Source organism: Rhipicephalus sanguineus, chromosome 9 (assembly GCF_013339695.2).
Source record: "Rhipicephalus sanguineus isolate Rsan-2018 chromosome 9, BIME_Rsan_1.4, whole genome shotgun sequence".
NCBI lineage: Eukaryota > Metazoa > Arthropoda > Arachnida > Ixodida > Ixodidae > Rhipicephalus > Rhipicephalus sanguineus.
Window position 1 is genome coordinate 152,075,077 of NC_051184.2, and position 15,284 is coordinate 152,090,360.

Genomic DNA, 15,284 nt, shown 5'->3' on the forward strand with positions numbered 1-15,284 from the left:
CAAACAGAAATAAGTAACAACTGTCACAATTAGTTCGCGCTCGTCTTGTTTATATACACCTCTTACATCAGTATCCTTTCTGAGTTACCACGTAGATGGCGCGATGTCCGCGCGTGGCGCGCTTTAAAGATCGTGACCCCGTTCCTGCGAACGTGGTCGCCTTCGTGCGCTTATCTTGAGGAAAGAAGGGGGCGGCTGGCGGGGGAGCGGGGGGTTGTATGTCTTGTGCTCTCCCGGCGATGTCTGCGCTGAAGTGACAGAGCGTACGAAGGTCGCTTCGACGCTGCAGCGGCCGCGTTTGCGAAAGAGGCGCGCTGTTCAAACGGAAATAAGTAATGACTGGTACAGTTGGTTCGCGCTCGTCCTGTGTCTACCTGTTCGTTCGTTTCGTGCGTCCTGCTTTATGTTTGAGCAGTGCGCTTCCAGTGTCGAGCTGTGACGCATGATAGTTCGCGCTCGTCCTGTGTGCGTTCTTTTCGTGCGTCCTTTGGGCTCGAGCGACGCGCTGGCAATTTCGAGCGGCTTTCCGTTCTTCGCGTTACATTCCAATTTATTGCTATCGCATTCATTGCTTCGCCGTTGCGGCGAAACTGTGACTTTTTTTTTAAAGAGGGTTAGAGATGCCATACTAACACATTTATATTTAAGGCGTACTATTTCAGCTGCTTCAATTATTTATCTAGTTCTTTTTTCTTTGTGTCTGCCAATGACAGCTGCCTTGCGAAACTGTGGGGCGCGGCCACAATCTCTGCAATGGATACCAAGGTGGCCACTGATAGCATTTTGTACGTTATACTCGTGTTCCTTCAACCTTACATTTAAGCACCTTCCTCTTTGGCCTACGTATCTTTTACAGCAGGACAGCGGGATCGAATATACAACATGTTCCGCGTATTCTACGAAGCTGAGTTTATGGGTCTTTTTGTGGAGTACTGCTGCTTACTCGCTGTGTTGTTGAGTTTCGCATACATGGGAGACAGCATTTCTGACGCAGAGAATAGTGCAAAAGATAGGGAAACATGCCGATGTAAGAGTGCTCACTCTTACATCGGCATGTTTCCCTATCTTTTTCAAAGTATGCGCAATCCCATGCATAAATGGTATAACAGCAAACTTTTGACCTTTGTTGCAATCTGATGCTGATTGGCTGTCCTGGGTGCTATTTAGCTTCTTTAGATGTGACTCTGCGACAGAAATTAACAGATGTAACGGATACTCTGCTGGCTTGAGACGTTCTAGCTGTTCACTAAAGCTCTCCGAAATTAAGGGGGAAGGGGGCATGACTTGTTTAGAGCATGAATGAAGCATGTTGTGGAAATGAACCTTTTCAGCAGCTTTGAATGACAAGAATCAAAAGGCAGTAGTGGCTTGCTGGGGCGTGGCTCATACGCCCAGCAAATATCAGCTGTGACAAAAGTAAGCTTTAGGCCAAGAAACGTAATGGTCAGCGCGGCTGGTAACTCGTACGTTAAAGCAAGTGGCTTAACATACTCTCGAAATTGATTTAGCACTTCAAACATTAATGGTTCTAGGCCCGTTTCGTCTGTGTCTAGAACTACTAAAACGTCATCTACGTAACAGAAAACGTTGGTCTATAACATTTTAGTTTGTCGTGGAGTCGCCTATCTAGATGTGCTAAAAAAAGATGAATCAAAGCTGGTGCTATGCTGGAACCAACGCAGACCCCGTTAGTCTGAATATAAACCTTGTCTGCCTATATTGCAAACGTCGAATTTAGGTACATCGTTAAAAGCTCCAAAGAACTTTGCACTAATAAACCTGTGTCATCTTGAAAAGCGATGGAACTGTATTGAGCTATACACTTTTCAGTACACAGTAAAAGTTCCCTAAGTGGCAAGGAATAGTATAGATACTTTATATCAAAGGGAGCAAGCCATATAGCTTTTGTCGTTACAAGTGTCTAACAACGCAATCACATCGTCATACTTTCTTATGAGGAAGGGGCCATTTACGTCCAATGTAATTAGTTTTTCTTGCAAGAACGAGGACAGACATTTTTGCCACGTATCGTTTTCCGATACTATTACCCTTAGTGGTATGTAAACTTTATGGGATTTCGCACTGACGCGAACATATGCAGGCTCACACCTTTGCTTTTCTCTGTAGATTTCAGCAAGCTCTCCATATTTAGTTTTTGCACCACTGTTAGGCCTTTCACTTGACCTGCTGCAGGGAAACTTTTCGAGAGTGTTAATTTCGAGACTATTTTAAGCAACTTGTTTTAACGTACGAGTTACCAGCGGTGCGGACCATTAGGTTTCTTGATCTAAAGCTTAGTTTTGTCACAGCTGATATTTGCTCGGCGTATGAGCCACGCGCCAGCAAGCCACTAATGCCTTTTGATTCTTGTCATTCAAAGCTAGGGAAAAGGTGCATTGCCACAACATGCTTCATTAATGCTCTAAACAAGTTATGTCCCTACTTAAGCAGCAGGGTATGTGCTGCATCTGTTAATTTCTGTCACAGAGTCACTTCTAAAAAGGCTAAAGAGCTCCCAAGACAGGCAATCAGCATCAGATCGCAACGGAGGCAAAAAGTTTACTGTGATGCCGTGTATGCATGGGATTGAGCATAACATGAAAAATATAAGGAAACATGCCAATCGGAGATGCTAATCTACGCGCCAGAAAAGCTATCGGCTATGTGTGCGAAAGTGAACAAGACAGCCAGTAAGCAGCAGTACTGCGCAGAAGACCACAATCTCAGCTACGTAGAACGCGGGGAACATGTAGTGCATTCGATCGCGCTCTCTTGCGGTAAGATATACGCAGGTTAAAAATGAAGGTGCTTAAATGTAAGGTTGAAGGAACACGAGTATAACGTACACAAAGCTGTCAGTGGCTACCTTGGTATCCATTGCAGTAACTTTGGCGGCGCACCCAGGTTTCGCGAGACAAGTGTCATTGGCAGACACAAAGAAAAAAGAACTAGAGAAATAATTGATGCAGCTGAAATAGTGCGCCTTAAAAATAAATGTGTTAGTACGGCATCCCTAACCCTATCTCAAAACGAAATTGACTTTTTATCATTCAGATGATTCACGCATGTTTGTGACACAGTGGTGATGCGGTAATGTTGACGTCAGAGTGATGATAGCACGTTATTGGTAGTCACGTGTGTTTTGACTGTCATTGTATGAATGTGCCTACTTCACAGAAATAAATATCGTTTGTATGTCAGCGCCTGTCATCGTCTGTCTTCCTTTGTATTTGCCTAAAATTCAGCGCTGTCTTCCCTTCTTTGCACAATGAACCAACTTGCCCAAGCCTTAACCATAGCAAACCTGTTCTGTCTGTTTTCGCTTTCACATCATCTAAGCACACTGATGATTGCTCTAGTATCAGCATATAAAAACACGGAAATACGAAATAAATAAGTACACATCACACGCGTTACCACGGCTGCATGTTACGTACTAACTGCTGTACACATCACAACAAAGCGATTATATCACTGCACAAAAAGTACTCAAACTCATGTGCACGCATAGCTTGAGCGTGCTGACTGGTGTGGTGGTGCTTACGTCTTTATTCTGGCCCAGGTTTTATGTCAACATGTATTTCTGTAAGCAGTTAAGGCAACGTCTCTTGCGCAGGATTCATTCTAAAAAGACAGGGCGTGCAAACACGGACACAAGAAAGAAGTATGAGCGAGTAAAAGACAAGAAGCGGACCGATATTTGTTTCGTAAAACACACCAACAAATTCACTGATTGCCGTACGAGTGTGGTGTATAAGGGCCCTTTCAGCTGCGGGCGCTTCTACGTAGGACAAACGGGTCGATGCATTGACCAGAGATTGTTGGAACATAAGAGATCGCTAACAGGAGGCTCACCTTCTAATCTATCTTTACACTGTCGAGATTGTAAGTGCACGCCAAAATTCGATGAATGCGCAGTGTTGTACCGTCATAGAAATGAAGAAACGCGCCTGATGATTGAAGCATGGCATATCGAGAATAGTGGTAGCGCATTCGTGAGCCAACCGTCGATTAACTTGCATAAAGATGAAATCAAATGCCTTAACAGTTATCTTCCACGTAGACCGCCACGCGTGCCGGATTGATAGGTTCGCCTGTTGCACGGGCATGCGCAGATAAGTTTTCGTGCCTTCTTTCTTTTCAGCCGTTGTGCGTCTCTTCAGTTGTTAGTCGGCGTTTGTGGTGTCCTGACTTCTTTCTTGTGTCCGTGTTTGCACGCCCTGTCTTTTTAGAATGAATACTTACCAACTAGCTCAGCTCTCTGTTATTCTTGCGCAGGATGTTCTTCAAGGCCTGCGTGACCGCAAGCACGTAGTGAAGTTTTTCAAGTGGTACGGTGAAATCATCGCTCTGCTGCGGAGGCCTGGGGAAGACCTCATCTACGGATCGTACGACTACCGCTTCCAGTTAACCGGTGGAATGGACGGAGATTGATCTTCATGCTTGTTCTCAACCTGCGTGCTGTATTTCAGCGAAATAGTTGTGTTATTAGTTCGCTTAGATTGAACCAATGTTAGCAGTATATTACGGTTTTCTGAAACGCATCAACATATTCCTGTGTGGGAGAGCTTTTTAGAGTAGTTATAACCCACTTTTCTTTACTATTATACCATTATACCTCGTATTGCATTTTATTTTTTGCCGTCTTTGAATACATGAGTAGCTTTGCCTTCTTCAAGTTAATTCACAACGTAGGCGATGATTTAGTGTCTATCAATGAACGAAAGACACGAATATTTTGTTCATGTCTCTTTGTAACTGGTGCATTCGAAGAACAAGATTATAGGTGTTAAAGGGCCCCTCACCAGGCCACATAGCAAATTTTAGTTAGACGCTGGAAGTTGTTGTGTGCCGAATGAAGAGCAGTATGCCGCAAGAATTTTTCAAATCGGTTCATTACGAGCTGAGAAAAACAATAATTTGTAGCGGCGCGAAACCATGATGCGAGGAGGCGAGTTTCAAACCCTTGCCACTCGCCCCGTGTAGCCTTAGCAAGCCAAATCCCTTCCCTGCCTTCTTCACTTGAGACATACGCATGAACACGTCATGCGCGTGCATGGCCACGTGCGCATGACGTGCCCGAGCCAGCCCGAGCACGCGAGCGGCGTTGTACGGCCGCTACCTTTGTTTTTATGTAGCGGCCGTGGGCGTTTTGTCGGCGTTCTCTGTGGTGTACTGCCTGTTTGTGCGGGACGGGCATGAAAGTTGAGACATTTGTACGGGCACGAGAGTGGCGGTATCATGAGCCAGTGCCGCATTAACGTTTACTTGGACGCGGTAGAATAAATGAGCATAATGAGTGCTCGAACGCGCCAAAACATCACCTTCGTTTCCAGGACTGGCGTCTGCTCGATGCGCTAACCGCGGGGACACGAACGCACGGGAAAGGGAGGCACATTAGCCCCGCATCTTGCTGCAATTCACGAAAAAAAGATGGAAAAGACGCACACATTCCCTTTGTGTGTCTCATTATTTCTCTAAAGATTTATTAATCTATTCAAGCAACAAATTACACAAACTACACATGTCGTGTCAAATAATTATCGCAGTGTCACGTGCTACTGTTGGCGACGTCAGAGCACAGTCGTCTACGTAGAGGAGCGACGTCACAGCACTACCACCTACGTAGGGCCATTTTCTTATGTACGTCATCCCCTCATTCTCTAAAGCGCGCGCCCGCGAGAGGAAGGGCAAGCAGCGTTCACCTTGAAATTTGACCCATTTCCGCGGCACGTAGCGTTGCAAATTTTGGCAGACGTGATCATGAACGCCCAGTGTATGCATTGCGCTCGTTAGCTCAAAATTGTCAAACCTGGTGAGGGGCCCTTTAAGCAACGCAAGCAGGAATGCATTTGAGAAAACAAAGAGGTGATACTGAAGAAAATGGTTGGTAGCGGTGTTGACGTGGTAAAACTAATGTTACGCTGCATGGCGCATTCCATGGAGGAAGGAATACAATGAGAAGAGGTCCTTTGGTATCCCTATGCATCGCGAAAAACGTGGCAGAAGTGACGTCAAACTTATGGAGCAAATAACTCGGTACGTGGCAACCAAAACAGCAGACGCTCCGTGGTGTGGTCGCCGCGTTGGTTCGCCCCTCTGGACATTCGAAGTCCCGTGATCATCGCGCACGATGTGTGGTCTGTGAGTGCGTGTATATATATTGTGCGCGTGTCTTTATCTGGCTGTTCATTGGTAACAGGCATGGGAGCGGCGTCCTCAGGGTCTTCGAGGAGCGTTGTTGGGCACAGTGTTGCGGAGCTGCCACTCCGGAATCGGAATGACTTCGGAATCATTCCACATTTTCGCGACCCCGGAATTGAATGGGAATGGAATGGCGACAACGCTTGGAGGAATGGAATGAGAATGGAATGAAGCGTCTTTTGCACGGAATGGAATGGGAATGAAATTAGGTCTTTTTCTGCGAATAGAGCACGTTTTCGTTTATGCGCTGTTTTCCGAACTTCAAACATTAGTAAGTCGGAGCCTCGAGTTCAACAATAAAGCAGTATTTTCAAAATGGCTTGGCTGATTACAAGCACCGTACATTTATAAGCAACGCGCCTACCACAATTCTATCCTTATATAGACTGTGTTGCTCCGAAGTTTGTCTCCATTCTTCGTGTACCCGCTGTTCTGTGCCGTTGGCATCCGTCGTGCGGTGGACCCAATAAAGTTGTTTCACTCATTCGGCGGCGCTTCAAGTGCCTACTGACTCCCCCCCCCCTTCAATTCATTGTTTTTGCTTCTGTCGCCGTTGGCGACTCGGGCGCGTATTCGAAAAAGTACTTCTTTATGTTGTGACGCGTACTGACGTGGGCGCAATGCTCGTGTTCACTGCAAGCATTCGTATACCAGCTTGGCCGCCGTCTCACCTCATACTACCCCCCAACCATTTGCAATACTGTGCCCCTGTCTAGGCGCTCCAGACGCATGGCAAAACTGCTTAGTCTTCTTGAACACTACTTTTGTCAGCATAAAGATACGCTGTGTAGTCATTTTAGCATTCACTCATTTGAGCTTAAACAATGTTAATATCACCATTCGTTCAAACTTGCTGACCATGCAAATGCTACAGGTAGCGGGATAATAATAATATCTGGGGTTTAACGTCCCAAAACGACCATATGATTATGAGAGACGCCAGGTGGCGGGAGAACTGCTACTATGGGAATTAGTAGGATGGTTGATACTGCAGACGATATGTCACCAAGCTACTATCACTTGACATTGGTAACGTGTTTTGCGTGCTTTTCCACTTCTTAATGCATCTGATGACATCAGCTTTATGTTTTCATTCTTAACTCGATAAAACTATCAAGGTGTCTTTCCTGCATTGAGGAATTACAGGAATGGAATTGAGCTGCCCGGCCGTTCCCGGAGTGGGAATGGGCTAAGGTTTTAATTCCGAGGAATTGAAAGGAATGGAATTGTGGTAAGGTATAATTCCCCGGAATGGAATTGGAATGGAATGGAGGCGCCCATTCCGCAACACTGGTTGGGCAACAGTCCAGAATGTACAGGTACGTAGCGTGGTAACACGCTTGCAGCATCATTTTGAAACCGGTGGAAGTGATTTATACATACTGTACTTCGTGTAGTCAGGAGGTTAAGTATCAGCTGTTAGAAGAAATCTAGGGCGTTAGGCCCTCTTCCTTTCTTGTAGGGCGATTTCAGGATCGTCTGGTCGATAAGCTGTAAACGGCGCATATTTATATACGGAGCGCGCGCGGCACTGCGCAGTTTCGCGAGTTGGTTTAGTGGATGTTTGGCGCAAAGCTATCTTGCGCGTATTTGACTTTACGTTACGTTGAAAAAATCCCAGATGAAAAATGCGTAACTGGGTATCCAGGCGATTTCAACTGGCGTTAATTGGGATCAAATAATTACAGCTGGTTACCAACTGGTCCCAGTTACAGACCAACTGGTACCATAATGTTTAACAGCGAAAATGACGAGGGACATGTTGAAAAGAAAACAGGACATGCACTACCTGTCTCTTGTCATTGGCGCTGTTGAACATCATCAACCCGTACCAATTGCCTCACATTCTACTTTAACGCTACGGGTGCCAGTGGCAGAACAACAGATCCCAGTTGGGAGCCAGCTGCGAAGCAGCTGGTTTCTATTACAATCCACTTAGACACCAACTGGAACCATGACCAGTAACTAGAAGCACCTGGTCCCACTTGAAACCTCTATCTACACTGCTACAGTGTATATATGCGCCCACGTGCGTATAGCTCGTAATTCCGATACGCACACAATAACTATTGCGCAGCGCACGCAAAGCGCGCAATGCATTTACGCATTGTACTTCGATAACAAAAATTCATTCGACTTCAGTGTATTCCACTTTACCAAAGAGAATACATTATGGCGCAAGAACTGAAGGGTGTGTCCAGATAAGATCGAACACGAGGTCCCGGTCACCATTCCCGATTTTGATTAAATTTGCTGTAGGTCTAGGCATTACACCCAGAACAATGGTTTGGCAGTTAGTTTCGCGAAAAAAATTTTGTTCGTCTGAAAAAAAATATACAAATTTTGGCCTCAAAAAAAACTTTTCCGCCAATTTCGCGATTTCTGAATTTTGAGCGCACCTAGCGAAAAAACGGTGCATTTCATCGTCACAATATTTATTCCCCTTACAGAACTAGTGAAATACAATCTTATGAGTCTACTATTTTCCTTGCTTGTCGAAACGCTTTTGAAGAAAAAAAAACCACAAACTTGGCAAATCGCACAAAATACCTGTATTTCAGCAATTTATTACTGAAAGCAAGTTAAAGTGAGGATAATAAAAATCGGTATATATGAACTTTCATACCTTCGCTCTTTTCTAAAATAATTTGCGTGGTTTTATCCCGCTACGTTTTCCTCGATAATTGGGCTGAAACGTAAAATATTTACCAAAAACGCCGAAGTTTGAAAATAATTTTCTCAAAAAGGCCATTTTTAATTTTTTTTAAAATCCCTCTGATTAAAGTCAAGGACGTCGTCTACCATTCTGCAGAAAAAAACGTTGCATTATTTTGGTCGCTAACAAGTTATAGTGCGTCAAATGTGACCATGCCAGCCTAGCGGCCACGTCGTTCGTTATGTGCTGAAACTCAGATATAAGTTGTTAAAAATACTTGTACGTGACATAATCACAAATCATCAGCTCCACACCAACAAATGCGCAGCCAGGTGTCATGGTTCAGCAAGCTTTGTCTTGCGATCAGCCACTTGACAAACCCGCAGCAGCGGCCGCTCGATGCTGCGGGCACTCACATTACACGAGTGCCGCTTCGACTGCGGATGAGCTCCGCTTGCGCGCCTAAGTACGCTCAGAGGACAAACGAGAGAAGGAATGCATCACTGTGAAAGTTAAAGGCTGTTAAGTGCTAACAAATGTCATAGTATGCAACGAAAACTCTGCCGGCAATTTCCCAGTGAGCGCCTCCAGTAGTGCGCTCATGCGTTGCTTTCTCTCTTCTGATGGCCTAAAGATAATTAGGTTCATTCTATGAGCAACATATGGCAAAAAATAAAGCCATTGACATTTAAAAAAATCTGTCATTCGTGTTTCCGATGGTCGAACAACTCAAACTGAAGTTGTTCTTCACCTCGTGCCAAAACACTTGTGTCAGCTGGCTGTGAAAAGAAGTGTGTCCAAGTCCTTTGCTTCATTAAAGAACCGCTTTTACAATACTGTATTGTTGTGCGTCCACAGATAGAATATTCAACGTAAGTCGAGCGTTTATCACGATATTTTGCGGCTTCGGGGATAACAGCAGGGAAAAAAAATACATGCGTGCTGTATTGAAGGCGCTCACTGGAAAATTTTCGGCAGAGTTTTCGTTGCATATTAGGACATTTGCTGGCACTTAACAGCCTTTAACTTTCACAGTGATGCATTTCTTCTCTCGTTTGTCCTCTGAGCGTACTTTGGCGCGCAAGCGGCGCTCATCCGCAGTCGAAGCGGCACTCGTGTAATGTGAGTGCCCGCAGCATCGAGCGGCCGCTGCTGCGGGTTTGTCAAGTGGCTGATCGCAAGACAAAGCTTGCTGGACCATGACACCTGGCTGCGCATTTGTTGGTGTGGAGCTGATGATTTGTGATTATGTCACGTACAAATATTTTTAACAACTTATATCCGAGTTTCAGCACATAACGAACGACGCGGCCGCTAGGCTGGCATGGTCACTTTTGACGCACTATAACTTGTTAGCGACCAAAATAATGCAACGTTTTTTTCTGCAGAATGCTAGATGACGTCCTTGACTTCAATCACAGGGATTTTTAAAAAAATTAAAAATGGCCTTTTTGAGAAAATCATTTTCGAACTTCGGCGTTTTCGGTAAATCATTTACGTTTCAGGCCAATTATCGAGTAAAACGTAGCGCGATAAAACCACGCAAATTATTTTAGAAAAGAGCGGAGGTATGAAACTTCATATATACCGATTTTTATTATCCTCACTTTAACTTCCTTGCAGTAATAAATTCCTGAAATACAGGTATTTTGTGCGATTTACCAAGTTTGGGATTTTTTTCTTCAAAAATGCTTCGACAAGCAAGGAAAATAATAAAATCATAAGATTGTATTTCACTTGTTCTTTAAGGGGAATAAATATTGTGACGAAGAAGTGCATCGTTTTTTCGCTAGGTGCGCTCAAAATTCAGAAATCGCGAAATTGGCGGAAAAGTGTTTTTCGAGGCCGAAATTTGTATATTTTTTTTCAGGTGAACAAAATTTTTTTTCGCCAAGCTAACTGCGAGACCATTGTTCTGGGTGTAATGCCTAAACCTACAGCAAATTTCATCAAAATCGGGAATGGTGACCGGGACCTCATGTTCGATCTTATCTGGACACACCCTGAAGATAATATCACAGTGGTAGGCTAAAGTAACGTAATATCACCCTACGTTTCACCAAAGACAGCCTGTGTGGTCACGCGGGGAGAGCTACGTATATTTAGTTATTTAAGAAACTTCTCAATTACTAGTTAAGTAAATGAAAGAAGGAGGCTCGTTTGGGAGCTCGTTTGTTTTACATAACCTTAATGAAGAACAGCAGATAATGAAGCCAAGGAAGGCATATGGGGCATTAATTGAACTTTTAAGTGTACTGTGGTAATTGCGACACAGGTGTGAAGAAAGTAATGTGGACGAAAAGACAGCTCGCCGCCGGCAGAGAGATAACCTGAAGCCTTCGGATAACGCGCCCGATCGATGCTCTACCAATTCAGCTCCGGTGGTGGTCATCCTCTTGTCCACTTGATCGGGTATTTATGTGCATCATAAAGTCAGCGCCGCTCGTAGCGATGACGGCGAGTGCGGAACACTCTTCGCGAGCTGGCGTCACGTAGCAAGTGATTCTTTAACGAGCGGGCAGCTGACCAACAAGCCCTCGCATAACCTTCGTTAACCTTCGGATAACGTGCCTGATGCTCTACCATGAGATAGAGAATGAGGAACAGAACCGCTTGGCTCATTATCTGAGCTTTTCAGGTCGATATTACAATTTAGGAAGGCAATTCTTTGGGAGGTACAAGTTAAACCTCTCGTATAGGGACGAGAAAGACGGGAAACACATTGAAGCGCTTCGTTCTGTCTTCATTTGAGGCGGAAAGATGGCATAGCTGGAACTTCAATCCCGACATTTTCCAGTGCGAGGTGAAAAACTTGAAGAATGTCTAGTCATTTATTCTCCTCTGCACCTCCTTTTAGTGTTTCATATAGCGCTGGAAAATGCCGTGCTCGTTCTGTTGTTTCGCAAGGCACTAATGTTTTTAGGTAAAAGTCGGTAGAGAACATCTTGTTAACCAAAAGAAGCTGCGTGAAAAAGTTGGTTTCAAGAGCGGAGGAGCTGGCTTCCATTGTTTGGTGTTCTTATAGACATTCAATGGCACCTGCTCTTCATCTGCTTCGGATAACCATTATTATGATTTAGTTCGACGCTGTGATAGCTGTCTTTCCAGCATTTGTATGTTTTACGGCCGGAAATTCCCCACCATGCTGTAATTATGAAAACTACCAGAGTAGAAGCCGACAGGGCGAAACGCAGTCAAGACGAACGCAGTTCGTCCTGTCTGCTTCTATCTGGTGTCTCGTCTTAAGCGCAGTTTTCATAGTATGCCTTTGAAACTAGCCCACCAACACACGCTCATCGAATCCTGTAATTAGCTTTACGAATCCCAATGTTTTCGAGCTCCCATTATTATCTGCTTTTCATCAAAGCTGGCAAATTCATTCTTCGTTGCGGCCATTACTGGAGTGTACAAAGACGCCATCGATTCGCTGCACCACGCTGCGACCTGTGAGATGAGGTACGTAAACGATAATAACGGCGCTCCAACAATCATCCTTAAATGCGCATTGTTCTCAAACACCCGCTCGGCCTCGCTTCAACTCGTAGAGAGGCGAATTTCATTAAGCTTCTCATCTGAGGCACGCGCGCGGTCGCATTAAACCCGTTCCTCTCACGGAAACTGCTCTCGACTACTTCCCGTATTTTAAGTCCTTCAAAGTTCAAGCACTGGGAAATGATATGTTCGCTTTGGAAGAGTACAGGCTTTGTGCCGCCTCGGTGATAAGAATGCAAGAAAGAGTTTGCGCCTTTCTGAAATGTTCAGGAGGCACCATATCTGCTTGTATATTTTTGGCTTATAATATATACAGTCGGCGTCAAAAGTTTAGATCCTCATTAGGTTCGAGAAAACTACCGTCGAAATGTGCAGTACATGTTATTGGCGCGTTTTATGAATTGAAGGCTGCCTGCAGAAGCAGCGCCCATATTCAGGTTTTTCTTGTGTCCCATGGTCTCTAAGCTTTTCACGCTGGCTGTACGTATGACCTACATTTCGGTCAGACGCCTGCTTTCGATTACAGCAGAAAAAGCAAAAATGGTGAAGCTTTATTTATCCGACACGAAGACCTAATGCGTGGGTTCTTTGGCATGGCGCAATTGGAATAGCCACAAAGTATTTTAAAAGAAGTGCACGTTTAAGCACTGCAATTCAACACTTCTGTTAGTGTTAGTGGGCAATGTTTTGTGGTCAATCCGGAGTCTCCCGTGAGTATGTGAGCCAAATATTACTAAGCAGGTAATCTACGATTCCATGCCGTAGACAATAAAACTTATAGAGTTGCAGTCAACGTGAAAGCTGTAGGAAATGCGGAGCAGTGATTTGGCTGCCTTTCGGCGAAGCTCACGTTCACGGGCAAGCGCATGCTGTCGTTCGAAATGCGCAGCCTGTTCGGCGTCTATGGCGGGAAAGGCAACCTTCATTTGTGATGCGCTCTCTTCCTTCCTCCTTTCCCTCCTCCTCACTCCCACTTCCCTTTTCCATGGCCTTGCTGTACAATGCCACACATTCCTTTCTCCTCACCCTCACTTCCCTACTAGACACGGCTATGCTATGCTGGCAAAGTGAGGTATTGGGATAGTTGGTTTTGCATGATTGAAATACTGCGCTACATTTACTGGGACGAAATAGGCTAGGGAGGACACACGTTTTCGTGTGCACTTCGTAACGTCTGTCATCCCTAACTTCTTAGGTCCCAGTAAATGTAGTGCAGTATTCATGATATGCTATGCTTTACCCTCCATCTCCTCTTTTCCCTCATTCTCTCCCTCACATCACTCCTCGCCCTAACTTCTTATTCCCACTCTTTACTATACTGTGGGAAACGTGCAGCACCTACAGCTGGCGCAACAGTCCACTGCACCAATGCGCCGCCAGCGCCACGAGTGGCCCCTTAGGGCTACTTCATTTTCAACTGGCGTGCTACGAACCGTCGTCTCTCCGTCTGCTACGCCCGCGTTGCATGCAAGTGCGTTCGCGCGAAGGCGACAAACTTGATAAAACCGCTAGGCTTTCAGAAAGTTGGCAGTGCAGGATTCTTTTAGGGCCTCAGACGAAGAGGAAGAAAGAAATACACGGAATCAATCATTCGATGTGACAGAAAGCACGGACGTGCGACGGAGTGTTTTGAAAGGGCGTTTCGTGCGGCCGGCCAGTGTAAACTTGGAAACACAGGCCGTCACCATCGATGTTTGTATACATTCTTTCTTATTCGTTCCCTGCTTATTGTTGAGTAAACGATATAATTTGTGTCTGACGTGTGTTAGACAACCCCTTGCGACGGGTGCAAGTAAAACGTACGATCGCCGAACTGCACGTGTTGCATTTAGTAATGCGTGGCAGTTCTGCGAAGTTTTCCGTGCTGTAGTTCAGCTTCGCCCCGCCACGGTGGTCTAGTGGTTATGGCGCCCGACTGCTGACCCAAAGGTAGCGGGATCGAATCCCGGCCGCGGCGCCTGCATTTTCAATGGAGGCGAGAATGTTTGAAGCCCGTGTACTTAGATTTAGGTGCACGTTAACCCTTTCAGACGCCACCTATGAAAAACTGCCTGTAAATGCGTCAAATCGATACAATGTTATTTCAAGGCACTCGGTATTATATTGCAACAAAAATAATGTCGGAATACGTTAATTTATATGCGTTATAGTAATCATTCCGAATCACTTTGCAATTAAATATCTATTCTGAAGTCATTCATGCTGCGTTTTTGCATAAATAGAAATAAATCTCAGGCTAGAAATATCACGCAAATTCGTTTTCGGTTACGTCCATGTTGAGCAGAGAAAAATTATACTTTTGACGTGAGTCGCGGGAAGCGGCACGTCGAACGACTCGTCGAATATGGTAGTGCCTTCAGCAAAGTGATCATATGCAACCGTACGCTGCAAAATGTAGCTAAATGAAGAGAAATTTATTATGCAGGAGGTTCAATTTATCCAAAGCTCAATGTATCTTGCTCTTTCTTAGCCCCTTGTCGATACAAATAGCAAAAAAGTGGTGTACACAATTGTGTACATAGCGTCTCAAAAGGTTAATGAAGCCCAGGTGGTCAAAATTTCCGGCGCCCTCCACTACAGCGTCTCTCATAATCATATCGTGGTTTTGGGACGTTAAGCCCCAGATACTATTACTAGTTCTGTTTCGTTCGTAGACGTTGCTCGGGCTGCATGAGTCGCTGAGTAACTTTGTCACGTGCCTTTGCACGTGATATCTTACCTGTCACGTAGCGCAACAGAACGGCATGGCGCGGCTTTGCTTGCACGCACAGGAAACGGCAGTACAAAGGCAATAAATTTTAAAATTCTCGCGGTCCACGAGACATTTTGCGACGCGTGAGGGGCTTTTTCCTAACTGTTCCTGCTTACGAACTGCGCCGCTAGACGAACTGCGGTAGCGTGGAAAAACAGCAGCAGCGTACGAAGGAAGATT